Source organism: Rhipicephalus microplus, chromosome 3 (assembly GCF_043290135.1).
Source record: "Rhipicephalus microplus isolate Deutch F79 chromosome 3, USDA_Rmic, whole genome shotgun sequence".
NCBI classification, from domain to species: Eukaryota; Metazoa; Arthropoda; class Arachnida; order Ixodida; family Ixodidae; genus Rhipicephalus; species Rhipicephalus microplus.
This window is the reverse complement of record NC_134702.1, coordinates 222,825,506-222,851,761: the sequence shown is the minus strand read 5'-3', so window position 1 is coordinate 222,851,761 and position 26,256 is coordinate 222,825,506. Positions and strand designations below refer to the sequence as shown.

The 26,256-nt window shown below is 47.8% G+C and overlaps 1 protein-coding gene across 3 annotated transcripts in view; it reads left to right on the top strand.

The window, feature by feature from the left end:
- The window catches only part of LOC142803512 (neprilysin-1-like), a 71,645-nt gene that overhangs the window by 21,147 nt on the left and 24,242 nt on the right, over window positions 1-26,256 (top strand). Inside the window, exon 3 of one of the 3 annotated variants that reach the window (XR_012894149.1) lies at window positions 19,307-19,504. The exons of the other annotated variants lie outside the window; for them this stretch is intronic. The gene's annotated coding sequence lies outside the window, so the exon portion shown is untranslated. The remainder of the gene's footprint in view (window positions 1-19,306; window positions 19,505-26,256) is intronic. 3 annotated transcript variants of the gene reach the window in all.

The following is a 26,256-nucleotide window of genomic DNA, read 5'->3' as shown; positions in this document are numbered from 1 at the left end:
TGTTGAAATCCATTAGCCGTTAAAAGTGAAACTGATGACGCCCTTGGAGCTCTGGACGTTTCATTATCAATGCACTGTTTCGTACTACTACTTTTGGCTTATGTTTGCTCAACCAGCGGCGCGCTTCTCTGGCTATTCACATCGTTTTTTAGAAATTACTGCAAACTCGCAATGCACAAGCTGTCATCTTTTTTCCTCTGCAGCGCAATATTTGTCATAATATGCAACCAGTTCACCTTCCCGCATTCGCAGAAGTGCGGCGGGCAGCATTGCTCCATAGGTGCCTCGCTGAACTCCCAAGTGCCATGAAAAGGGCTCTATTCTGCTGCATGTGGTCATAGAGGCAATATATTTTTCCTATTTCGGGTCCGCTTCATACTGCTGGAAGGTAAAAGATTTCCGTAGGATGCTCCTGGATGAGCACATCTGTGACTCTTAAACGCTCCTTCGAAAGCTCAATGAACATATAGTAGTTATCTGTAGTCAACTGTATAATGGATATCGCCACTCCTACCCTCTTTGATAGCACCGTCTGCAAATACAAAAACTTCTCTTCGTCAGAATGAGCGTTTTGTCGTGTATGGCTTGCTGAAACTGCTCCCAGAATGGCTGCCACTCCATGGTGATACCTCTAATCGCGGCCGCTCGAGCTTCCGCAACTTCAACAATGAACCATTGACTCTGAGGCTACCATCGCAAGGGGCTCGAGACGCCTTCGATGTTGTAATGGCGTTCGCTCAATGTGCTTCGGCTTGTCGGATGGGCCTTGCGACTCATGTTACGCAAATGTACGTGCGTAGTTCTCATTTTTTTCGCTGGGCACAAGCGGCTTGATAGTAGCCAGCAAAGAAGGCGCCAAGTTTTGCTGAAAGCACGTTCAGTATCGCTTCATCTGTTTGTGCTACTAGCAATGAATTTGACTCGGATATAAATTTCGTCGTTATGTTTTCAGAGCGCTTCGTTCTTTGAAGTCCGTTCATTGTACCTCTGTCGTTGTGTCGCTTTCAACGACGTGGCTTGTGGCGCCATGGGGCGTCGTTGTCAGAAACATTAAGTCCAAGGCGCTTGCACCCCTAAGGACGTTGAATTAACGGTAATGTTCGTCGGAATGCCGATGCCTGATGGTTTCATTTTTGTAATGCTGAACAGATGGTCGCTTCAGCTGCCGTATTTTGACACCAAAACAAAGGAAGAATTGGGAGACGAAAGAGACGCCACACGCATTCGTTACCTTTTACCAAAAAACTGATGTTTATTACGATGAAAATGACAGTAGTAAAGTTTCAGATTACATGGTTTCCAGAAGAGTATTGAAAATTAAGCTGTTTCTAAGAAATTTCACAAGGACTGTTGTGTTGTTTTAGAAACACTTACGAAAATTTGAACAAGCGTTCAGCCATAAGAAAATGGCAACAATGCATTGTTATACGGCCGAACATATTTACTCCGAGATATGTGAAAAGCAACGTTTTTTTGTGCAATTATAATTGCGAACTTATTGGCCTTATCACTCAAAAAGTATAGTTATAGTACGCCAACAATTTTACTATGCATATTGTTACACGAGGTAAGGTAACTTAATGGGGGTTTTAATGGGACCTGAGTCCGCGATTAAAGTATTATGATGATCTCCACCACCATGGCTCGTACCCACTCAGGGTGATCACAGTGGAGACAACGTCGTTTTCCTTCTCCGACCCGTGCTTCCCTTGTTTTTTCTAACACATAACACAAACACATAACACAAAGTATTTCTAACGCATAACACAAAGTTTCCGCAATTGTTAAATTGTCATGGACTACAAAAGTAAAGATAGTGTCCAGCGTATGTCGAGGTGAGCGAGCGTAGAGCAGATAGAAAGGGCTGTAGCCTGTCGTTTCGTGTTTCGACGTGTTGAAGGTGTACGTGACGAATGGTAATACTTCATCCCAGTTTTTGTGGTCGGAGGCGACTTACATTGACAACATGTTCATCAACGTTCGGTTTGTGCGCTGGGTGAGGCTTCTAGTTTGTGGATGATACGCAGTTGAGTGTCGGAACTTGGAGGCTTACAAATAAAGTAATGATTCGACAATATCAGCGGTAAATTGTCGTCCTCGGTCACTTATTATCACGCGAGGAGGTCCATGTCGGAGGATGACTGAATGCAACAGGAACTCCGAAACTTGGACTACGGAGGCAGAGCATAAGGCAGCCGTCTCGCAGTACCGCGTCAGGTAGTCGGCGCATACAATTATCCACCGGTTACCTTTTGAAGAGCGTGGAAATGGTTCCATCGGATCAATGCCGACCTTTTGAAAAGGGGGACCGGGAGGCTTTACAGGTTGCAGATGACCAACTGGACCCGAGGAGGGCCGCTTGTGGCTCTGGCAATGCGTACAGCTGGCCACGTAGTTCTTAATTGTTTTGCTCATTTTCATCCAATAGAACCGCTTTTTTGTGCGACTAAGTGTTCGTGCGGTGCCTAGATGGCCAGAGGTGGGGTAACCATGCGTGAGACGCAGAACGGACGTTTGAAGGGACGCAGTAACAACCATCAGAAAGCGGGCGCCAGTCGTGTACAAGTTTCTCTGGTAAAAAAGACCATTTCGGACACATAGTCGGCCTTCGCTTAATAAATTTCTTGCTCCAGGGAAAAGAGGTTTCAAGCTTGGGTCATTACGCTGCTCAGGGGCGAAAGTCACGGCATCGGGAAAGCCAGACGACAGAGAAGCGATGAGGTGGTCAAAGTTATCGGCTTCACAATCTGTCGATGGTAGCGGCATTCTAGAGAGGCATTCCGCATCAGCGTGTAGACGGCCAGTCTTGTACGAAATGGTGAAGACATGTTCTTGCAAACGAATGACCCATCGTGCGAGGTGGCCGGATGGGTCACGAAGGTTGACCAGCCAACACAGGGAATGGTGATCTGTGATGATAGTGAACGGGCGACCATAGATGTATGAGCGAAACCTTTGCACGGCAAAGACACCACTAGGCATTCCTGTTCGGTCACTCTGTAGTTTGCGTTCAGGCTTGCTTAAAGAACGCCTGCGTACGCCACAACGTGTTCCTTCTTGCCAGAACGCTGACCGAGAACGGCACCGATACCGATGCCACTTGCGCGTGTATGGATTTTCATGGGCGACGAAGAATTGAAGTGCCGAACTATTGGCTGCGAAGTTAACAAACACTTCAGCTTGTGAAAAGCGGCATCACACTCGGCGGTCCACTGAAACGAGCTGTTCTTGCGTAGAAGGCTCGTCAGGGGGTGAACGACATCCGAAAACTTGGGTACGAACCGGCGGAAATACGAGCAGAGCCCGAAGAAGCTACGCAGTTGTTTCACAGATTTAGAACGCTCGAACGATTCAACGGCCGCTGTCTTTTGTGGGCCAGGTCTAATGCCATCTTTGTCGACGAGATGTCCTAACACCAATGTCTGTCGCTCGCCAAAGTGGCACTTTTAAAATTCAATACGAGGCCAGCTTTTTCAATGCACACTAAGCACGATGTCTAGGCGAGTGTTGTGCTCCTCAAACGTACGTCCAAAAGTTACATCATCAAAGTAACACATGCATATATGCCATATTAAACCACGCAAAATCCATAAATCTTTCGAATGTCGCAGGAGGATTACATAACCGGAATGGCATAACGTTGAACTCGTAGAGTCTGTCAGTCGTAACGAATGCCGTCTTTTTTTTGTCAGCTGCGTGCATCGTAATTTGCCAGTAACCTGATCTCAGGTCGACAGATGGAAAGAAGGACGCAGAATGCAGGCAGTCTAGAGCGTCATCGATGAGCGGCAGTGGATAGATGTCTTTCTTGGTAACAGAATTCAGTCGGCGGTAGTCAACGCACAATCTCCACGTACCATCCTTCTTCCTCACTAGAATGACGAGAGCAGCCAACGGACTTGCCGTTTTCTGTATTATTCCCTTTTCCAGCCTTTCTTGGACTTGCTCGTTGATGATCCTGTGCTTCAATGGTGCCACTTGGTAAGGTTTCTGCCTAATGGGATGTGTCGACTCGGTGTGATTCTGGTAACGTATTCGGGACGATTAAATTAAGGGCCTTCGGCTGTTTGTAGAAAAATCAAACACTTTAGAGGGCTTAGATAGAACGTCGAGCAGTGTATGAGGTTTGATTTGGTCAACTGATTTGCTTACCATTTGTAGCAATGCGGCATCCTCTGAACCTTGTGAGCCTAGATATTCATTTTGGCTTTAGCATGAACAAGCGCAACCAGCGTCGTATATAACTCGGGTCTAAATACTGCAAGTTTCATGCCGCCTGGCAAAACTGCAGGCTCCATGAAACTGTTCATTGTTCACACACCTGCCCATCCATCAACGAATGAAACTATACAATGGGGTATGAGAATGTTCTTTTTCAGGCATGCCAAGGGAATCGGTTCGAGCATGGCGTCAAACATGCACAGTTGTTGCTGGAACATGTCACGGGAACACACACAGCAGAAAATGCAGGAACGACAATGTCCACGTAGACGAAAAAGATGCATTCCTCTGGACAGGAATTTTCCAAGAGCACCGTTGGGAAAGTACCGTGTATAGAAAGATGCCCACTTCTGCAGCCTACACTTGCCCCACACTCACACAAGAAGTCAATACCCAAGATAACGTCTTGTGTAGACTGCGGAATAACCACAATCTCTGTGCAAAACACCTTGCCACACAGCGAGACGTCCACAGTACAATATCCCACCGGACACAACACGTCAGCACTTACACCACGAAATGTCACCCCACGGTTTAGGCAAAACATCACTTTTGGTCCTAGCAGGTTCTTAAAGTTTTCACTGATCACCGAGACTGTCGCACCTGTATCCACAAATGCCATAGTAGCCACTCCATTGACAACTACATGAACTTTGTTCTTCAACATAAACGCTGACGGGGGTATATCTGTAGATAGCACCTGCGAACTCGCGGCCTCTCCCCCACTGGCCGCACCAACTAGTTTTCCGGCGGCGGTATACGGGCGCGTCACCGTGGCGATGGCGATCGTGGAGCACGGGGAGCTGGTGGTGGCGTCAAACTTTGATCAGAGGCCGGCGAGGGGTAGCGTGACCCGGTGGGTGAGCATGGTTTCCGTGACGTGGAGAGCGGATGGTCGAAAAGTTGGTGAGACATGTGCCAAAACTGCCGCTGATATAGACAGTGGTTACAAAAACGTGCGATGTGACCCGGGACGCCACAGTTGTAGCATACCGGAATTGGTTGAGGGGCACGTGGCTGCTCAGAGTAACGACTCGTCTCGGATGGCATGGGATAGTGGTGTCGCCCTTCAGGGGCACTGTAGGCAGGCTATGTTGGGTAAACAGGCGGGCGAAAACTTCGTTCGTAGTTGGGAGGTTATTGACGGGGGAATGCAGCCTGCCGTGTGCCTTGATATTCATAAGCGTCTGCTGCGTTGATCGATGGTTGCCATGGTGGAAGAGAAGCTGGAGTCCGCGCACGTCCTGGTTCGCTTACCGACACATCCTGAAAATCACTGGGGCGATGATAAGTCTGCTGACATCGAAGCAGCTCTTCTCTGACGATCTGCTGTATGGTCAAAGCAAGGTCGTTAGATGGCACTGTTTCAACACAGCCACGGTGGGAATGCTGGACAGGCGGCCGAATTTCGAAGAAATTCGTCGCATCTTGAGGGATTCAACGGTACGACAGTGCTTCATCACGTCGGACACGGAGTTCAAGCAGTCCTTCCAAATTAACAAAGTGTACACGTCTTCGGCTATACCCTTGAGAACGTGTCCAACCTTTTCTTCTTCAGACATCCTCCCATTCACGATCTTGCACAGCTTCAATATTTTTTCAATGTATGTCGTACATGTTTTTCCTGGAAGCTGTGCCCTCTGAGGCAGTGTCTGCTCCGCGCGTTTCTTCTTTGCGTCCGAATCTCCGAAGCACTTCTGCACTTCATCCACAAAACATTCCCAAGTCGTGAACGTGTCCTCGTGGTTCTCGTACCACATGAGGACGGTGTCAGTTAACAAGAATACAACATGATTGAGCTGTTTGTTCGAGTCCCAGCCATTGCTTCTGCTCACCCGCTTGTAGTTCTTGAGCCACACGTCGACGTCTTTTTCTGACGTCCTACCGAAGTTTGGTGGCACTCTGTAGTACAGCACGGAACCCATCGGAGTTGGCCTCGAAGCGTTAGATGGCTGCTCTTGAGCGATTACGATCGGCGAAGGTGGAAGTCCGGCAAGGCAGCGGCTGCGACGAAGTCCTCGTAGTGAAGCTCCCATCTTTGGGTTCGTCCTACCCAGCACCTTCCATCAAAGTGTTACACAAGGTATGGTAATTTAATGGGGATTTTAATTGGGCCCTCAGTTCGCAATCACAGTATAATGATGATGATCTCCACCGCCATGGCTCGTACCCACTCAGGGGGATCGAACTGGAGGCAACGTCGTTTTCATTCTCCGACCCGCGCTTTCCTTGTTTTTCCTGCTAGTGATACTTCGTATCAATATGTAGCACAGATATGCTACAATACTTTCATGCCAGGTAGTGTCATCTGTGGACAATATTTTCATGCCAGACATTGTGATCTACAGCATTAGAAGTTCTTCCCATTGTCATTGCTCACTTCGTGGCTTAAGTTACGAAGTGAAGAACCTCATTGAAAAATAATCCCAAAACAGTGATTGCGAAGTTGACTTCAAATTAGACCATCGCATCCTTGAAGTTAAAGCTTTCGAATAAATTGGCTATCGGCTTGACATATTGAAATATAAGATTTAACGTTTTTTTAGCTTGATTGCAATCTGATCAAACATGTACAGAGCATGTAAACCAGTCAGAATTAGGGTTCACGGTGAAACGAAGTGTAAGAAAGTAAAAAAAAGTACACGCAGAGAAATAGAAGTCAAGAGAACAGGAGGACTCATTACTAGCTACTGAATGTCTAGCACGCATTTCAAACTTTTAGTCACAATTGTACTCATTTTGTGATTGTGTGAATATTTGATCTCGTTATTTTGTTTTGTACTGAGTGTGCATGTCTTTGAAAGGCTTCTATTGCACTTCAGGTGCTAGTAGCGCGTCTTACTGTGTACTTCACTCCCATTTCACTGTGTTGTGGGATTTTCTTCCTGCCCCTGATTCAATTCTGAATGCACCTTAGCTAGCACAACTGCCCGTTTCTCGATCAAATATGCGAAATAAAGCCTCTTCTACTAAGTGCCCTTTTATGAAATCTGATATTTTCAAATTGGCGCTGCCGGAAAAACTAAATGCAGTACCACGCATAACACACCACACCATCGCGACGGATAATTTCCCAATTGCTGTAAAATGTACGAAATCAATGAGTTGGTGGTCTTTGAGGTAAAGGGGAGCGTTCTCAAAATCCTCTGTCATGCATACAAAAAAGTTGGCTAGCAACATTTGCAGCTGTGCCGAAAATGTCTTTTTCAATATGATGCATATATTGTGCGTTCCTTTAAGCGAGCCTTTCAGAGTCGCACACGACCGTGACATGTTGTCGCCAGTGCGTATTTAGTGCAATATATTTATGGTACAATGTTACTCGAGAAGCCTAAACTTAGATTACAACAATATAATTAAGAATAGGGAGACTGGGCTGTGTCAGTGCACATTTCCCAAGCGCTTGCATTCTGTGTGATGCTATTCTCTGAATCACGAGAAACGGTGCGCCTGCAATCTATTCGAGCTTATCGAGCGTCAAGTGCATCATGCCAGTAACGAGACGACATGATGAGCTGCCATCTGTCAGTGCGGTAGTACGCTGCAGTATTACTACAGCCATCTACTGGTAACGCCGCACACTATACGTCCTCCCACGGTAAACTAAGACACAACACGTGCACCAATACTGAAAGAAAAACAATATAGACTGGTCCAGTCTTTTCGTACAGAGAATCGTTCTGGCGAACTGCGAAACGTGTGGTGTAGAACCCCGATGTTATCCGCAGTGAAGGTGCTATGCTCAGGCTGATCTTGGGCTTCTTGGTGAGCCCCAAGTTTCATGCGGACCGGATGCACTGTCTCAGGCAGATGCTGGCCATGTTTTTGGACAGGAGGAGGCGTCGGCCACGACTTCCTACGTCACGTCGCCAAGACAGCGCAAAACCTTATCGGCGTAAGAGTTCCTCCGAGAAGCCTCGCCATCCTACAATCAACCAAACTCGGACTCTTTCCCCTAGTTAACAAGCGACGAATTGATGGCGAAGGTTGTTCCGTTTGGCGTCAAGTTGCTGCTGGTTCATTTTTCTAAAGCTTCCTTGGCGCGATCAGTGAAATCTGGGGCGTCTGTCTTTGATTATTTTCATTCACAAGGCAGCATTGCGTCAAGCACAAGCATCGAAATTACTTCTCTGCCTTGAGTTAGGGCGAATAAAGTCACTTCCGTTGTTTCCTGGCACATAGTTATATAAGAGAATGGTACGTACGGCAAGATTTGGTCCAATTCTCGTATTCCACGTTGACGTCTATGCAAAGCATGTCAGCGATTCTTTTGTTAAGTCGACCTGCAAGCCTATTCGTTGGCGAGTGGTAAGCTATCGTCTTTCTATGCACTGTGCCATGGTGCCACTAAGCACGACGTTAGGAATAGGCCCAGCAGATTCATTTCAATTTGAGCAAACTAAGATCTGGCACTGGCACAGTCAATGCATGTTTGGACGCAATGTTTCACCTCGGCTGTGATTGTTGGCCAGTGGTATTTTTCTTTGACGCGTGTCAATGTTCTTGTGGCACATAGGTGGCTCGTAGTTGCTTAGACATGATAGGCTTGTAAAAGTTTGCGGCAGAGAGTAACAGGAACTACCAGCAGATAGCTTCTACCTGTTCATGAGAAATTCTTTTTAGAGAATTCCGCAGCGCGAACAAAATGGTGATAAGTTCCTCGAAAACACTCTCGGTACATCGGCGGCTCGTTCGTTCAAGAATTCTTTCAGCGAGTTGAACTCCCGATCATCTTGTTGTTACCGAGAAATGATATCCAAATAAACAATTCCTAAAATACCTGTGAAATTGTCATCCTCTGTAGCCGGTGATTAAATCGGTGACCTTGACTGTCAGCATCAAGGTGTTGCCTTTCGGACTTGTAAACTACACTCGTGTCGTACTCTAGGGGCCGTAAGCTCTATCGTGAAATAAGTCCAGATAGGTCTTCTATGTTGGTCGTCAAACAAAGGGGTGGTGGTCGCTTACGACTTGGAAAGCGCGGCAATATCAGTGCACGCCGAACTTCCAAAGTGCTTTAACGACAGCCAGACACTGCTTTTCTGTTGATGAGTAGTTAGATTCGGCGCGTGTCAACGTACTGCTAGCGAGGGCAGCTACTCTCTCCGCGCCATCAGGGCACTGGGCAAAAACAGCACCTTGGCCCACATTCCGGGTGTGTATAGGGATAGGTGTTGGTGCATACTCGTCAAAGTTAGCGAGGACAGATGGAGTTTGTAGACGCTAGCGCAGCTCGTTGAACGAAGGTTTTTGTTCTTCAGCCCGTACAAACGCAATGGCTTCCCTTCTAAGCGGGTTGAGTGAAAAGGCAATGCGCGCAAAGTCTGCTATAAATCGCCAGTAGTATGCACAGAGACCCAGAAAAAGCCTGACCGCTTTCTTAACGTTAGGTCTTGCGACCTTTGCGACGGCTGCCCTTTTATCTGGGTCAGCGTAACGCCTTCGCGATTGACCATGTGTGTCAGGAACGGGAGTTCTTGAAAAAAATGGCATTTTCCGGTTTTAATGTGAATCTAGCGGACCATATTGCTTGAATGACAGACAGTTGCCGCTTTTGATGTTCTTCAGACGTGGCTGAAAAAACAATTACGTCGTCGAGGTACACGAGGGATGTTTTTTTTAAACTGAACACGACAATATTCACGATACTCTAAAATGTGGCTGGGGCTGAGCGTAAACCGAAAGGGAAGACTTTAGATTCATAAAGTCTTTCTGGCATCAAAACGTCGGTCTTTTGTGGACGCGCTCGTCTACTTCTATTTGCCAGTGCTTACATTTAAGGTCCATTGACGAGAAGTAGCGAGCATGCCGTAGCCTGTCCAAAGAGTCATCTGTCCGTGGTAACAGATAAACGTCTTTCTTCGTAACATCGTTCAGATCACGGTAATTGATGCACAAACGACAGCTACCATCTTTATTTTTCACGAGTACCACTGGTGATGCCAAAGCACTCTTTGACGGTTGCATTACATCATCCTATAGAATCTTTTTTACTTGCTGCTGAATTAGCTCCCGTCCCTTTTCGTGACACAATACGGGTTTTATCGAATTGAGCTTGCTACGTCTTCCATAAAAACGCGATGTTTAGTTAGAGGCGTTTGACCTAATCATGACGTTGATGAGAATCAGTCGTTCGAGCAGCTCCATAAAGCGGCACCTTTCAATCGGAGTTAGACTCAAACCAAAGTCGACTGGTGGTGTATGCAGTGCCGAACGGACTGCGGCTTCCCCTTGCATAACAAGGCGATCGTGAGAGTAGACGAGCTCCTCGAGGTATGCCGCAGCCATGCCTTTAACGTTGTGTGGGCGCTCATTCGTGGAGTGGGTCAGAAGCACCTCCACATGAATATTCATTACGCGGACGATGTCGGGACTGATGGCAATGCAGTGGTGAAAAACAAGGCCAGTGATACGTTTGCCTGTGGCATCTTCGTTACAGTGCACGTCGAAACACACGCAAACAAGACGACGTGGCAGTGGTGGGACGCAGACGTCATCGTCGACCACATGAAAACCCTGGGTTCTTGGTCCGGGTCTTGGGTCACAGGCGTGGCAGCAGCGAATCTAATCACACAATCACGTATGTTGATCACAACACCATACACTCTTAAGAATTTCATTCACAGTATCAGTGGTTTGCAGCGCTCTGGCAGGATCAGGAATGTGGCTACAAAAGCCGCATTCTCGATCTTGAGTCATGCTGCACAATCAGCCAAACCACATGCCAAACTCACTCCCGTGGGTGTCATTATCTGGCCTCCAGCATTTCGGATATGTGGGTCCGTTCACTCCGTTTTGTCTTTCTTTAGTTCGCCTGCCAACCATTCACCCATCATGAAAAAATCTTCGCCAGTGTAGACTAAGGCTGACACACTTGAAGACATCAATTGCCACAGCAAAGTCAGCTGTCACAGTTTGCTCGGCGGAGTCTTCATCGTTGTCGCTTACATGTTTTGGCAGCAGTGGGGGATTGAAAGTTTTGGCAATTCCACAAATTGTAAAATCCCCCGCCTCCCCCCACTCGAGATCGCTGCTTTCAGTTTTTCCGCCGTGGGCTGGGAGACCGACCTCTGACGGCGTCAGCAATACTACGGTGGCTTGGTGAAGCAATACGAGCCGGAGATTGTAGGCGCGTATGGAAAGTAGCAGAACCTTGCCGCCTGCCAGCGTGGTCATCGTGGATAGGGGCACGGCTGTCGTCGAACTGCCGACACGTAGCGGCCAGTGTACTCCCGTGGCATTCACCTCGGCAATGTGGGCAAAAAGAGTAAATGTGCCCTGGCTCTCCACAATCGTAGCAGAGTGGTTGGCGATACACCGAGAACAATGTGTCAGTCTTCAGCATATAGGGTCGCCTGACATATTCCTGCTGGGCCCAGCCTCCTACAGGAGCCGGTTCGAGGTACAGCGGCGTCGACATGGGCGGGGGTATAAAATAGTGTCTGCGTAGCGGTATCTGTTCCGCTCGTAAGATACTTCTGGAGCCGATGGACAACGCACAGCGTCCGCCTAGGTATACGAGTGAAGGTGGTACAGCAGAACACAATATTGCTCAAGAGAGGCAGACGCTTATCGAAGTTAATGACTTCAGCGAATGACTTCAGCGACGGAGGCAACCATGGAATCAAGCTGCGGGGGCGCCTAAGACTGCATTGTGTACTTTGCGTTCTCCTTCGCAATTTTCTCACGCACGATCTGCCAAAGCAGGTGGCGTAGAGAAACCTCATCGTTCACGGTAAGTGCGACGGTACCTGCAGCTGCGCCGGTGGCCAGGCAATCAGGCTAACGATATTGTCACGGGGTCGTGACGTGGCCGAAGACAGGAGACTTCGGGTTGGGATTTACCTGTTTATTTGGGCGAACCTGTGCCCGGTAAACGGAAAGTCCAATTACAGCAGCAGTCTCACACAGATAGCAGTCTCGGACTGATAGCGGCGAACGGAGCATCGGCCTTGGATCGACAACTAGTGACAAGTGGCGAAGCGCGTCGGCATTTATACTCTTGCCATCGAATGTTCTAGCGTTATCGCTGGCGGTGGCGTAGGTTCCAGAACAATCTGTACCGTTCGCACAGTGGGCGTGATCTTATCGAAATGATCTACTACAGTCCGGAACATTCTGGAAAACTGCAGGCGCGGTTTGCGCTGAGAATCGTGTGGTGTTTTGGGACGATAACGAAAACTTGGGAAATGGAACGTGGCATTGTCCCCCTCTGAAAAAAGGCATCGTCCCGATGCTTTAACTAAAGATGAAGGTACAATAATAATGCAAGAAAGTACAATGAATAAATTACGATGAAACAGTAATACAAAAAAACACTGTTTCTGTTTGTTAACGCGCATGAAACGGCTTGAGGCGCACGACATGCACGACTTCATGTCGCGATCGGCGTCGTTGAGAGTTCGTGATGCCGTCGGGGACAACCTCGTAATCAAGTGGGCCGAGACGTCGAACCACCCTGTACGGTCTGAAGTAGCGTCGCAGAAGCTTTTCACTTAGTCCACGTCGGCGTATCGGCGTCCACACCCAAACACGTTCACCGGGCTGGTATTCCACGAAGCGTCGTCGAAGGTTGTAACGGTGGCTGTCTATCGTCTGTTGATTCTTGATACGGAGACACGCAAGTTGTCGGGCTTCTTCGGCACGTTGAAGGTACTCGCTCACATCGAGGCTTTCTTCGTCGGTGACGTTGGGTAACATGGCATCGAGCGTCGTTGCCGGGCTCCTTCCGTAGACCAATTTGTATGGAGATATCTGCGTCGTCTCCTGCACCGCCGTGTTGTATGCGAAGGTCACATACGGAAGAATGGCGTCCCACGTCTTGTGTTCGACATCGACGTACATTGAAAGCATGTCGGCGATCGTCTTGTTAAGCCGCTCGGTGAGGCCGTTGGTCTGTGGGTGGTACGCTGTCGTTCGGCGGTGGTTTGTTTGGCTGTATGCCAAGATCGCTTGAGTTAAGTCGGCAGTGAATGCCGTTACTCTGTCGGTGATAAGGACCTCTGGAGCGCCTTGACGTAGGACGATATTTTCGACGAAGAACTTAGCTACCTCGGATGCACTGCCTTTTTGCAGGGCTTTGGTCTCGGCGTAGCGAGTGAGGTAGTCGGTAGCTACCACGATCCACTCGTTTCTGAAAGCCGACGTCGGGAACGGCTTTAGTAGGTCCATACCAATCTGCTGGAAAGGTCGACAAGGTGGATCAATTGGCTGCAGAAGTCCCGCTGGCCTTGTCGGCGGTGTCTTGCGTCACTGACAGTCCCGGCATGTCCTCACACAACGAGTGACGTCGGTGGTAAGACGTGGCCAGTAGTACCTTTCTTGTATCCCCGCGAGCGTGCGAGACACACCGAGGTGCCCTGCCGTCGGATCGTCGTGCAGGGCTTGCAGGAGTTCTAATCGCAGAGCTGAAGGCGCCACAAGGAGGTACTTAGCTCGAAGCGGTGAAAAGTTTTTCTTTTGTAGAAGACCGTTTCGTAGAAAGAACGACGCAAGTGCGCGCTTGAATACCTTCGGGACTTCGGCGGTCCTGCCTTCGAGGTACTTTATTAGGGCCTTAAGTTCCGGGTCGGCCCGCTGTCGTTCAGCGAAGTCGTCGGTACTTATCGTTCCCAAGAAGTAGTCGTCATCCGGGTCGTCGGGTAGTGGTTGGTCGACAGGCGCATGAGAGAGACAGTCGGCGTCGGAGTGTTTTTTGCCGGACTTGTAAATGACAGAAATGTCATATTCTTGAAGTCTAAAGCTCCGTCGTGTGAGGCGACCTGAAGGGTCCTTCAAGGTGGCTAGCCAACACAAGGCGTGGTTGTCGCTCACAACTTTGAAGCGCCTGCCGTAGAGGTAGGGGCGAAATTTCGACATAGCCCAGATGATGGCGAGGCACTCCTTTTCTTTTGTGGAATAATTTGCTTCTGCTTTGGATAGCGATCGGCTGGCGTAACCAATAACCCTTTCAAGTCCGTCAGCCCTCTGCACAATAACGGCGCCAAGACCTACGCTGCTTGCGTCAGTATGTATTTCTGTCTCGGCGAATTCGTCGAAATTGGCAAGTAACGGAGGCGTCTGGAGGCGATGTTTAAGCTCCTGGAAAGCGTGTTCCTGTGGCATTTCCCACTTGAATTCCACGTCGGCCTTGGTAAGGTTAGTGAGAGGATCGGCGATGCGGGCGAAGGTTTTCACGAACCGCCTATAATAGGCGCACAGGCCCAGAAATCGGCGCACGGCCTTCTTGTCAGTGGGCGGCGGGAAGTTGGCGATGACGGCTGTTTTCCGCGGATCGGGACGAACTCCATACTTGCTGATAACGTGCCCCAGAAACAAGCGCTCCTCATACGCAAATATGCACTTTTCTGGCTTCAGTGTGAGTCCGGACGTCTTGATGGCTTGAAATACAGATTAAAGGCGCCGATGATGCTCGTCGAAACTCGAGGAAAACACGACGACGTCGTCCAAGTAAAAAAGGCAAGTCTGCCACTTCAATCCTGCCAGTACTGTATCCATAACCCGTTGAAAAGTTGCAGGTGCTGAGCAAAGGCCGAAGGGCATTACCTTAAACTCGAAGAGGCCGTCCGGTGTTATAAACGCCGTCTTCTCTCGGTCTATTTCGTCGACTTCGATTTGCCAATAGCCAGTCTTGAGGTCCATTGACGAAAAGTACTTGGCGTTATGGAGCCGATCAAGTGTGTCGTCTATTCGTGGGAGAGGATACACGTCCTTTCTTGTGATTTTGTTCAGGCGGCGATATTCGACGCAGAACCGTAGGGTCCCATCTTTTTTCTTCACTAACACCACGAGGGATGCCCATGGACTCTTGGACGGCTGAATAATGTCATTCCGCAGCATTTCATCAACTTGTCTCTTCGTGGCCTCACGTTCTCGCGTCGAAACCCTGTACGGACTCTGACGAAGTGGTCTGACATTTTCTTCGGTTATGATGCGATGTTTCGTGATTGGGGTCTGCCGAATTTTCGAAGACGACGAAAAGCAATCTTCGTATTGCAGGAGCAGGGCCTTGAGCTGTTCTTGCTTATCGTTCGGAAGTCTGGGATTGACATCGAAAGCTATGGGAGGGGCTTGGTTCCTCTGAGCAGGTTCCGCAGAATCGGCAAGGGCGAAAGCACTGGTTGCTTCGACAATTTCTTCGATGTATGCGACCGTTGTTCCTTTGTTCACATGTTTGTACTCATTGCTGAAATTTGTGAGCATAACCATTGCTTTGCCTCCCCGTAGCTCTGCAATTCCTCTTGCGACGAAAATATTTCGGGTGACCAGCAGATGCTGACTGCCTTCAATGACGTCTTCCAAGTCAGGTGATTTAGGAGCGCCGACTGAAATAATGACGCTTGAGCGAGGCGGAATGGTGACTTGTTCTTCCAGCACATTCAAGGCATGGTGTCCTGACGGCGTGCGCGGCGGTAGTGCTTCTTCTGTGGACATTGTTATCGACTTTGTTTTTAGGTTGATGACAGCACCATGGAGGCATAAGAAGTATAAGCCAAGGATGACATCTCTCGAGCAACGCTGTAGGACTACGAAGTCTGTAGGATAAATACGGCCGTTAATGGTGACTCTCGCTATGCAGATTCCTGCAGGCGTTATGAGATGACCTCCGGCTGTGCGGATTTCAGGGCCTTTCCAAGCTGTCCTAACATTCTTTAGCTTTGCGGCGAACGACCCACTGATGACAGAATAGTCAGCTCCAGTATCGGCGAGAGCGGTCACACTGTGGCCGTCGATAAGAACGTCGAGGTCGCTAGTTCGCCGTCTCGCATTACAGTTAGGGCGTGGCGTCGGGTCACGGCTGCGTCGGCTTGTTCCGCTGCTTCCATGTTGCGTCGTCAGGCCACCTTCGGTAAGTGAGCTTTCGTCGTCAGGGCTTTGCCTGGTTGGTGTTGTGTTCAAAAAGCTCCGTCGCGTCGGCGTCGTCGTCGGAGGATCTTCGGTAGTTCGTCGCACAGCAACCATACCTCCATTGGTTGCTGCCCTTAGTTTCCCGGATACGGGCTAGGAGACCGGCCCCGCGTTGGGCCGGCGTACTGCCAGGGGTGCGGTGACATGAGGCGGCTGGGCGACGGCGAACGGGAAGGACTTCGGGGTGTCCATTGAGTTCCTGTCAGGTAGTCGGCGATGTCACGTGGCCGTTCCCCTGGCTGCGGTGGTGGTGCATCGATGGCGAAGCCACGCAGTCCCATCTGTCGGTACTGGCAACGGCGGTAAGTGTGCCCGGCCTCGCCGCAGTGGTAGCACAGTGGGCGGTGATCAGGGGTGCGCCAAACGTCAGTTTTCCTCGGCGCACTGCGCTGGCCCGCTGGTGAACGGTAGGTCGTCGGTGGGGGTGGTGGCGGCGGTGGTGGTGTTTGGCGACGGAAGTGCGACGGGGCGGCGTTTTGGCGTGGACGGGGAGGAGCGTTGTGGCGCACTGCAGCGGCGTAGCTCATAGTTTCTGGCTCGGGCAGCGGTGTTAGGGGAATTCGAAGTGATTTCCGAACTTCTTCTCGCACAATGTCGGCGATCGAATCCACTTGAGGGTGCGCCGAAGGCAACAGTTTGCGCAGCTCTTCCCGCACGATCGCTCGGATCGTTTCACGCAGGTTTTCGGGGTCACTGGTTTGAGCAGCAGCGCATTCTGGAGTCAGGCGACGATTATACTGTCTGGTGCGAATGTCAAGGGTTTTTTCGATGGTGGTCGCCTCGGATACAAATTCTTGGACGGTGTTCGGTGGATTCCTCATTAGTCGGTGGATTCCTCTATTGCTACCGACCGCGCAACGCGGTATGCCGTTACCCGTGCCCTCCCCACAAGCTGCGCTACTGATGTAGCCGATTTCCTCTTCATGACATCATTCTGCGTCATGGTGCTCCTCGTCAGTTGATCACCGACCGCGGCCGCTGTTTTCTATCTAAAGTAGTCGACGAGCTCCTGTGATCCTGCTCTACCCACCACAAGTTAACTACAGCGTACCACCCACAAACCAACGGCCTCACGGAACGCCTCAACTGTACCCTGACGAATATGTTAGCGATGTACGTCTCCAAGGATCACAAAAATTGGGACATCCACTTACCTTTCGTTACCTTCGCACACAACAGTTCACGTCATGATACGCAGGATTTTCACCTTTTTACCTACTGTTTGGTTATGACCCGCATTTGCCCATGGACACCATGCTTCAATCTGACGACCCCTCATCGGCTGCTTATGCTTGTGATGTCCTGGCCCGAGCTGACATCGCCCGCCAAGTCGCCGGTGATCGTTCGTGTGCCTCACAGCTTAACCAAAAGAGTGCTTACGATCGCCGGCACCGCGAAGTACAGTACTCCCCGGGATCGCTCGTCTTGCTCTGGTTACCATCACGTCGTGTGTTGGTCTCTGCGAAAAACTGATGTCCCGTTACGTTGGCCCCTACCGCGTCTTACGCAAGGTCACCAGCATGACCTATGAGATAGCTCCACTCCATACCACGTCAGTACCAGCTTCAGTCTCGACAGATATAGTGCACGTCTCACAGCTTAAACCATACTACTCACGCCTCGAGAATTGATCGCACCGGGACGGTGCTTCTGCCGCTGGCGGGTAATGTTACGGGCTAAGTAGATGCCTGAGGATAACGACGACGAAGTGCTGAGGGGAACGTGCTTGGACTGCAGCAGCGTTGTACGCATTTGCTCGCCAGTATATTCATCGTGTATACTTTATTCGCCGTAACAATATTGTCAGGGCCCTATATAAGTCTAGGTGAGGTTAACTGGACGTAAGGGTAGAGCAGCAGGACTCTTGCCAGACGCGTTGCTTGGGCGCACACTCGAGAGGCGGATAGCGCGTGCACTTCTTTTTGGTCCGATTTCTCTTAGTAAGCAAGCCGCCCACTATATGCAACAGTTGGCATTAGCAGTGAGGTGTTTTCTGTCGGGTAGTCTTTAAAAAAATCATTTTTTTTTCAGCATTGAAGGTCATCGCACAAAAAATGAACCACTGCAAAATTTGACTAAGGTATTCATTCACATCTTCTTGGAGAAAGGCGTGGCGGTTTTTTTATACAACGCAGAATCGGCTGCGAAGAACAATACCTGAACATTCGGCCAAACAAAAGTAACGTTTAGCACGTCTCATTTCAAAGCCGTATCTTTAGCTTGTCCCCTGTGAGACGAAATCCACTCATTATGATCAAACCACGCATGCATGATGTAATGCACGAGAACATTCAGTTTTGTGGCGAAATTTTCGCATTTTCAAAAAACCCTATTTCGTCTTTGTACACGTTATTTCGCTCTTATAGTGAATGATTATCTGGGTCATTGAGTACTCCACCTCCCCAACCACTAATAAAACGGATGATGTAAGATGACAATTTATCTTTTCTGATCCACTCCCCAGTCTTTTATATATCTTTCAAAAAACACTTATAAATATATGTGCAGTTGCAAGGTGCATGACCCTTAAAACTTTCTCAAGCTTGTTTGCTTGTCTACATGTTCCATTCTTAAAATTTATTACTACTAAATATAATTTCCTTTCTTTGCTCGGCTTTGAACATACTGGCAGGTATGATAAACTTCAACAAAACGTGCGCCTAACAAAACGAAGTCTTGCGCAGACCAATGCATCATGATGTTTCTATCATTTGGGGGTTATCCCATAGCGTGTTAAATTGGTGTTTGTCGTTAGCAGTCTGGTTTGTTAATCGTTCATGGCAGCACACGCTTCTTGCAAACTGTAAAATTTCAATTGACGTTAAGCACCTGAACACAATATTTTCGGCACAGCTACAAATTTATTGTACTAAGTATGAAATCTCTGTGATTTTGACGAGTTCTTCCTTTCACAAATATTTTTTTCTTTAAACATGAGTTTTATTTCCAAATAGTCTGACGCTACTTTTGAAGATGCCTTATTACGGCAAGATAGAAAAACCGATAGACCACAACATACTTGCAAGATGTTTCAGCGCGCGAACAACGCACCAACAAGCCCAAGCTTCCACTCTTGTGACCACAACATACATATGTAATACCAGGTTTATATGTGTCGTACAATATTTTATAACAGTTGATCTAAAATGATGTGCATGAATGGTCCGTTCTCACGCAGTGATTCCGGAGGACATGGTTGAAGAGGCGAAGCAAATGGTTCACGAAATCCGCTTTTCCTACGCAAAGGCGTTTCTAACATCAACGTGGCTCAGCAGTGACTTCCGAGAAGCTGCTGTAAACAAGACCGCGAGCATGGTGTTCTACGTGGGTAGTCCTGGGCGGCGCTTAGATCCTGAATTCGTCGAAGCGTTTTACAGTCAGTACTCCGAAATATATTAACGCAGTAAATATATACACAAAGACAGGCGTGAACAAAGAGCAAGGGGCGGCCTCTGTGCCTCTAAAGGGACCCACTTTTCAGCCCCGTATGTTTGTTAAGTCTGGTCATTTTTTCAAACAGCACGTGTATTGTTATACAGGTTTCTTATCATATTGACTTCTCAGGAGCGCCAATGTTGTACTAAGAGAACTATCCACTTCCCTTCTAGGGTCTTGGAAAATAGGGAAGCAAACGCAGGCGAATCGAAGCCCGTCCTCAATTTATCTTATGTATGCACGCACTGCAAGGCTTTCATTTTTTCGTTTTTCAAAAACCATAGGGGTAGGAAGGGCTGTAATAACGTTCCTTGAACTCAATTAGAATATTGAGTACATTCCCAAAGAGTTCTTTTATTCAGTTATAACTGCGGCTGCAGTTCGAATATAGATATGTGAAACATGGCTTCGCGGCTTTCTTTACCAACACTCGCTTACTATGTACTGAATTTTGTGCTTTGAACAACCTCAAGAGCCGATATAAAATGCGGATGGCTGGTTCAAGGTGCTCTATACTACTTACGTTCACTTTCCATTAAAAGATTTTAAAAGTAGCCAGTCGCTAAAAGAGCCCCCCCCCCACCCCTGCGTGATAAATATCTTGACTATGCCTAACATAATATTGAGTCAATGCACTGAAACATTACCTGCTGGTATTCATAATGTGACTGCACTCGTAGGTACATCATGACTTCTGTTTTACAGTATTGCAGTCAAACTCTATTTGGTTCCCTCTTAGTACCTGGTGTGAACTCAGGATATTTGCCGAGTGTTGTTTCCGCCTAGAATAAATAACCCATATAGTGGAGTGAATAACCTGATAGACAGTTTTGCATAAATCTTAACCAAATAACATTTGTAAAACTGCATGTGAGCTATATATACCCAAACCGGGCCCACTTGCCTTCTCTGCTTCAATGACAAGTGCTGGCGGTTTTTCAGTAAGTCCCTTGATGCCATTTTCTATAGCAGTAAAGTGGAACAACAAAATTTTTGTACCAAAATAGGTGTGGAATGAAACGATTGTCACTGTAACTAAAATGTGCTTGATAATGCCTAAACCCGTCTTTACTTCACCGACTAAGTTCCTTCTTTAGGAAGGACTGTAGCTACGTTGCACCGGCGTCTTCAAGGCACTGGTGAGGAGGTTAATGACCCCCACCCCCCTCCCATTTTGTCGTAGAGCGTAGTGCGTGTGCCTACACCGGGGGAAGGGTTCCGAGAGAACGGTTGATGTTTTGGGCCGCTTGCCTTAGATGCTGTGACTAGAGTATGCTACGACTCGAGTCCTGAAAGCGAGACGAACTGGAGGCCTTTGCCTGCAGTTTGTCTCGCTTTTGCACGATGATAGTTGCATCGAAATTTGTCTGGTGGTCAAACGTTTCAGAATGCTCAGCGACGGCGCTACGCTCTTTGCTGAGCTTCCGGACATCGTTGCGTGTTTAAGTCGTTGCGGTAGCTTTTTCGCCTCGGCGATATACGAAGAATGTCACTCGGCAAACAGGATTTTGTAAACAACACCTGGGGAACTAATTATTGTTCGCCGGTTTTTTGGGCGGGAGAGGAGGTTGCCCAGTGGACATGTAGGCAAGTGCGCCATGCTCCCTAGGGGTCTGCAGAAATTAAGCGCATACTTCTTCATCTAACCATTACCACCACCTCTTTTAAAGACTCGGCAAAAAATGCAGCTTGTTCCCTGGACGCATGGGACCAGTCTTTTTTTTTCGTACGGCTGCCAATTATTGCTGATGGGGCTATCGTATCCTCCTGTGCTCTGCGCGACGGGTGTTGGCTCGTATGAAGTTGTATGGGTATCCGTTTTTTCTATATGGTTCGCAAAAAAGCGGGCCTCTTCTGTTTTACGCTTCGTGTCATGGGAGCATATGTTCTTGGCTCTCTGGAGTGACGTGGTCACAACCGAGGGCTTGTAACAGGAGAGATAAGTTGAATTATAGTGAAGGCAGTGATCGCTGTGCGTTGTTTTCCTGTTTACAGAGAACTCCAAGCCGTTGTGCTTTCTTTCCACCTGGTCGTCGAGAAAGGGCAGGCTGTGGCAGCCTTCACACTCGGCCGTGAATTGCATGGCTTAATGCACGAAGTCGTAGTGCTGGCTGAAGTTTTCGATTTCAAACGTATTCAAGACGCAAAAGCAGTTGTCTATGTAACGAAGACAGCGCTTAAGTCGTGGTGAAAAGGAGTTCAGTGGTTTTCCTCCTATTTGCTGCATGATCAGGGTTGCCGTTTTCACGGAAACGGAGGCTCTAATCTAGGTTTCACTGTGCTGCCTGAAAAGTCCCAACTTTTTTAGTTTCCTTACAAAACCATGGAGACGTCTATCGAATGTTTAAATCAAAGGGCAGTACTATAGGAATACGACCGTTAAATAAAATTTAAAATGAAGGTTCATGAGACGTATTCTACGGTATCATTTCCAACAAAGCTGTCTAGAGGTTGTAAAAGTAACGCGTCTTGAATACGCCTATCTTTCTGTGCGACGCTGGTTCAGTTCAGACCGCATAATTTTCAAGGGCTACAAATAGTTGCATAGCGAAGGAAATGATATATCATCAGAAGTGTCACCTTCTCCACTTGTTGATATCATCAACTGGACTAAAGCCTCCACCAATGGCTCCGGTTGCCCCGCCGCGGTGGTCTAGTAGCTAAGGTACTCGGCTGCTGACCCGCAGGGCGCGGGTTCGAATCCTGGCTGCGGCGGCTGCATTTCCGATGGAGGCGGAAATGTTGTAGGCCCGTGTGCTCAGATTTGGGTGCACGGCAAAGAACCCCAGGTGGTCTAAATTTCCGGAGCCCTCCACTACGGCGTCTCTCATAATCATATAGTGGTTTTGGGACGTTAAACCCCACATATCAATCAATGAAATGGTCTCCGGTTGGCGTCAATCTTACCGCCTTCGAGCTCATGCCATTCCTTTTTTACGAACTTCCTAGTTTGGTCACTCCACCGAACATGCTGCCTTCCTCGCTTGCAATTCGAGTCTATTGGTAATTTGCCTAATCATTATTATAATACCACCCCCTATAATGTCACGGGGTTGTGACGTACACGATGGAAGCAGGCTGCAGGCAAAATAATAAACTGTTTATTCGAGCCGAACTTCTGGCCACGTGAAAGGAAAGTCGTTAGACAGGACACCGGCAGGCTTTCCCAGGAAACTAAAAATCTTAATAAGAAGCGTCAAAGCATGAAAGTCTCAAGTACAACAGACAAACTAGAACTGGCAGAGCTTTCGTAGTTGATTATGAACGTAAAGTGTCCAATCTAAGAAATACTCGGCTGCTGACCCGCAGGGCGCGGGTTCAAATCCCGGCTGCGGCGGCTGCATTTCCGATGGAGGCGGAAATGTTGTAGGCCCGTGTGCTCAGATTTGGGTGCACGGTAAAGAACCCCAGGTGGTCTAAATTTCCGGAGCCCTCCACTACGGCGTGTCTCATAATCATATAGTGGTTTTGGGATGCTAAACCCCAGATATCAATCAATCCGATCTAAGAAAGCATGACATGGAGAGAATAGAACATGCTCCGAAAAACGGAGGAAGCGTCAAAGCAGTGTAGAGAAAACTTGAGATTGGCAAAATCGGATGTATGCACTGAGGGACAAAGAAGGCAAAATAACTACCAATATGAATAGGATAGCTCAAATAGCGGAGGAGTTTTGCAAAGATCTGTACAGTAGCCAGGGCAACCACGACCTTTGTACTATACGAACTAGTGGTAACACAGATGGCACCCCACCAGTAATAATGGAAGAAGTCAGAAAAGCCTTGAAAAGCATGCAAAGAGACAAAACTTCAGGTGAGGATAAGGTGACATCCGATCTGCTGAAAGATGGAAGACAGATTGTGTTAGTAAAACTAGCCACCCCGTTTACGAGGTGTCTCCTGACGGGAAGAGTACCAGAGTCTTGGAAGAATGCTAGCAACATCTTACTCCATCAGAAAGGAGAACTCCGTAGTTACAAGCTATTTATCAACTACTCCATCAGAACTCCGTAGTATACAAGCTATTTATAAAAGTGATTGCTAACAGAGTTAAGGAAACATTAGAATTCAATCAACCAAAGGAACAAGCAGGATTTCGAACAGGCTACTCAACAATCGACCACATTCATGTTATCAAAAAGGTAATAGAGAAATGCTCAGAATATAGCCAACCACTACCCATACCCTTCATAGATTACGAGAAGGCGTATGATTTAGTAGAATTATCAGCAGTCATTCAAACAATGCGGAATCAGGGCGTCGATGAAGCACATAAACATCCCGGACGAAATCTACATGGGATCAACTACTACCATAGTGCTTCATAAAGAAAGCAACAGAATACCAACCAAGGAGGACGAAAAGTATAGGAATACAATCTCCCCAATGCTATCTACCGCGTGCTTACAGGAGGTTTTCAGAGGCCTAGAATGGGAACAGTCAGGAATAAGATAAAGAAGAGCACCTTAGTAAACTGTGCTTCACCGATGACATTGCATTGCTAAGTATCTCAGGGAACGAATTGCAACTCATGATTACGGAGGTAGACAAAGAGAGCAGAAAGGTGGGTGTTAAAATTAATCTGCAGAAAACGAAAGTATCGTACAACCTCGGAAGAGAGCCGCGCTTCGAGATAGGTGATAGTGCACTTCGAATTGTTAAGGACTATGTCTACTCAGGGCAGGTAATAACCGCGGAGCCGAACCACGAGATTGAAGTAACTAGAAGAATAAGAATGGCGTGGAGCACATTTGGCAAGCACTATCAAATTATGACAGGTAGATTGCCACTATCCCTCAAGAGGAAGGTATATAACAGCTGTATCTTGCCGGAACTTAGCTACGGAGCAAAAACCTGGAGACTTACAAAGAGGGTTCCGCTTAAATTGAGGATGACGCAGCGAGCAATGGAAAGAAAAATGGTAGGTGTAACCTTAAGAGACAAGAAGAGGGCAGAGTGGATTAGGGAACAAACGGGGGTTAAGAATATCATAGTTGAAATCAAGACGAGAAAATGGGCATAGGCCAGGCTTGTAGTGCGTAGACAGGATAACCGCTGGTCATTAAGGGTAAAAAACTGGTTCCGAGAGAAGGCAAGCGAGTTAGCGGGAGACAGAAGGTTAAGTGGGCAGATGAGATTAAGAAGTTTGTGGGCATAAACTGGCAGCAGCAAGCACAGCACCGAGTTATCTGGCAGAACATGGGAGAGGCCTTTGTCCTGCAGTGTACGCAGTCAGGCTGATGATGATGATGATGATATGATGATGATGATGATGACGATGATGATGAACGAAAAGTCAGATTGCAGCAAGAAGCTGGCACTGATAGTGACGAGCAGGACGTCGGCCGTCAGTGAACTTACAAGCGGTGAAGGGTGTTAGCGTCTATACCCTTGCCATCGAATATTCTAGCGGTATCGCGAGCGGGTAAGTAGGTTACAGAATATTCTGTAATGTTCACGAAGTGACCGTAGTCTTAACAAAACGATCTAATACGGTCTCCCAGCTTCTCTAACATTGTAGACACGGTTTGTTTGATTGAATTGATTGATTTAAATGTGAGGTTTAACGGCTCAAAACTACCATATGAATATGAGATACGCCGTGGAGGAGGGCTCCGGAAATCACTGAGACAAGCTCACTTTTCACATTATTGCTGAAACGTTTCGTCTCTATTCTTATCTAATAGCAAAATTTTTCTATCTGTTGAATTATTGGAGCCTATGTTTTGGAGCAGTAAGTGTAAAGTGTTCATCATTTTCTCCAGGAAGTAATGTGTCGTATGTGAACACACATTTTGCTTTCACCAGTAGCTTCTCGACTCGGCACACCACGTATCTCCTATCAAACTTCGTCAGTAGTTACATATCAAAATTCGGCCTTTCTTTATTGCTAACGCTTGGACGTTGCACTTATTTATGTCAGAGAAAGTCTCCTTGCTGATCAGCTTAACTAGATCAAGAAGTTTACGTCTTGAGGCCTTGTGTTTTCATTTATTTACCAAGTCTTTAGAGAAGTGCGAGAGTTCAAATATTCTATGTCTCGACACATCACCTTCTTCTGGATCTCTACTTCAGTGATTAATCTAGCTACTAGTTCGTTCGTTTCACTGGCGTCAATGCACAGACCATTTTTATAGGTGCGTATTATTACGTTTTGTATTTCTAAAATCTTATTTATTCTCGCTATGTTAACGCTGTGTTGATTTTTGTAGTATGTAAGTTGAGGCGCCTGTCGAAAAAGGTTCAACCAAAAGTGCGCTCGGGCTTGGCGCACCACCTCTCAGCAGAAAAGTGGGCAGCCAAGGCACAGCACACCCACCAATTGCCGTCTTTCTGCCCGGTTCACCCGACTTTTTGCGCCCCTCCCAGAATAGCAATAAGGCCAATGCTCTACCCATTGTTCCGCTCGTACAACTGTCACGTACTTCATGACGTCAGCTGGCAGAAAGAGAGCATATGTGGAGTTTTGGTCCAAAAATCACGATACAAGTATGAAAAGAAGCTATAGTGTACTGCTTCAGAAATTTTGACCATCTAGTGTTTATTACCGTGCACTCACAAGGCACCGTACACGGCCCTCTACCATTTCGCCCACCGAAATTCAACCATCGTAACCAGAACTGAACTTACGACCTTCAGGTTACCGGCCGAGCATTTAGCCACTGAGCAACCGTCGCCCACAGGAGGTAAAATA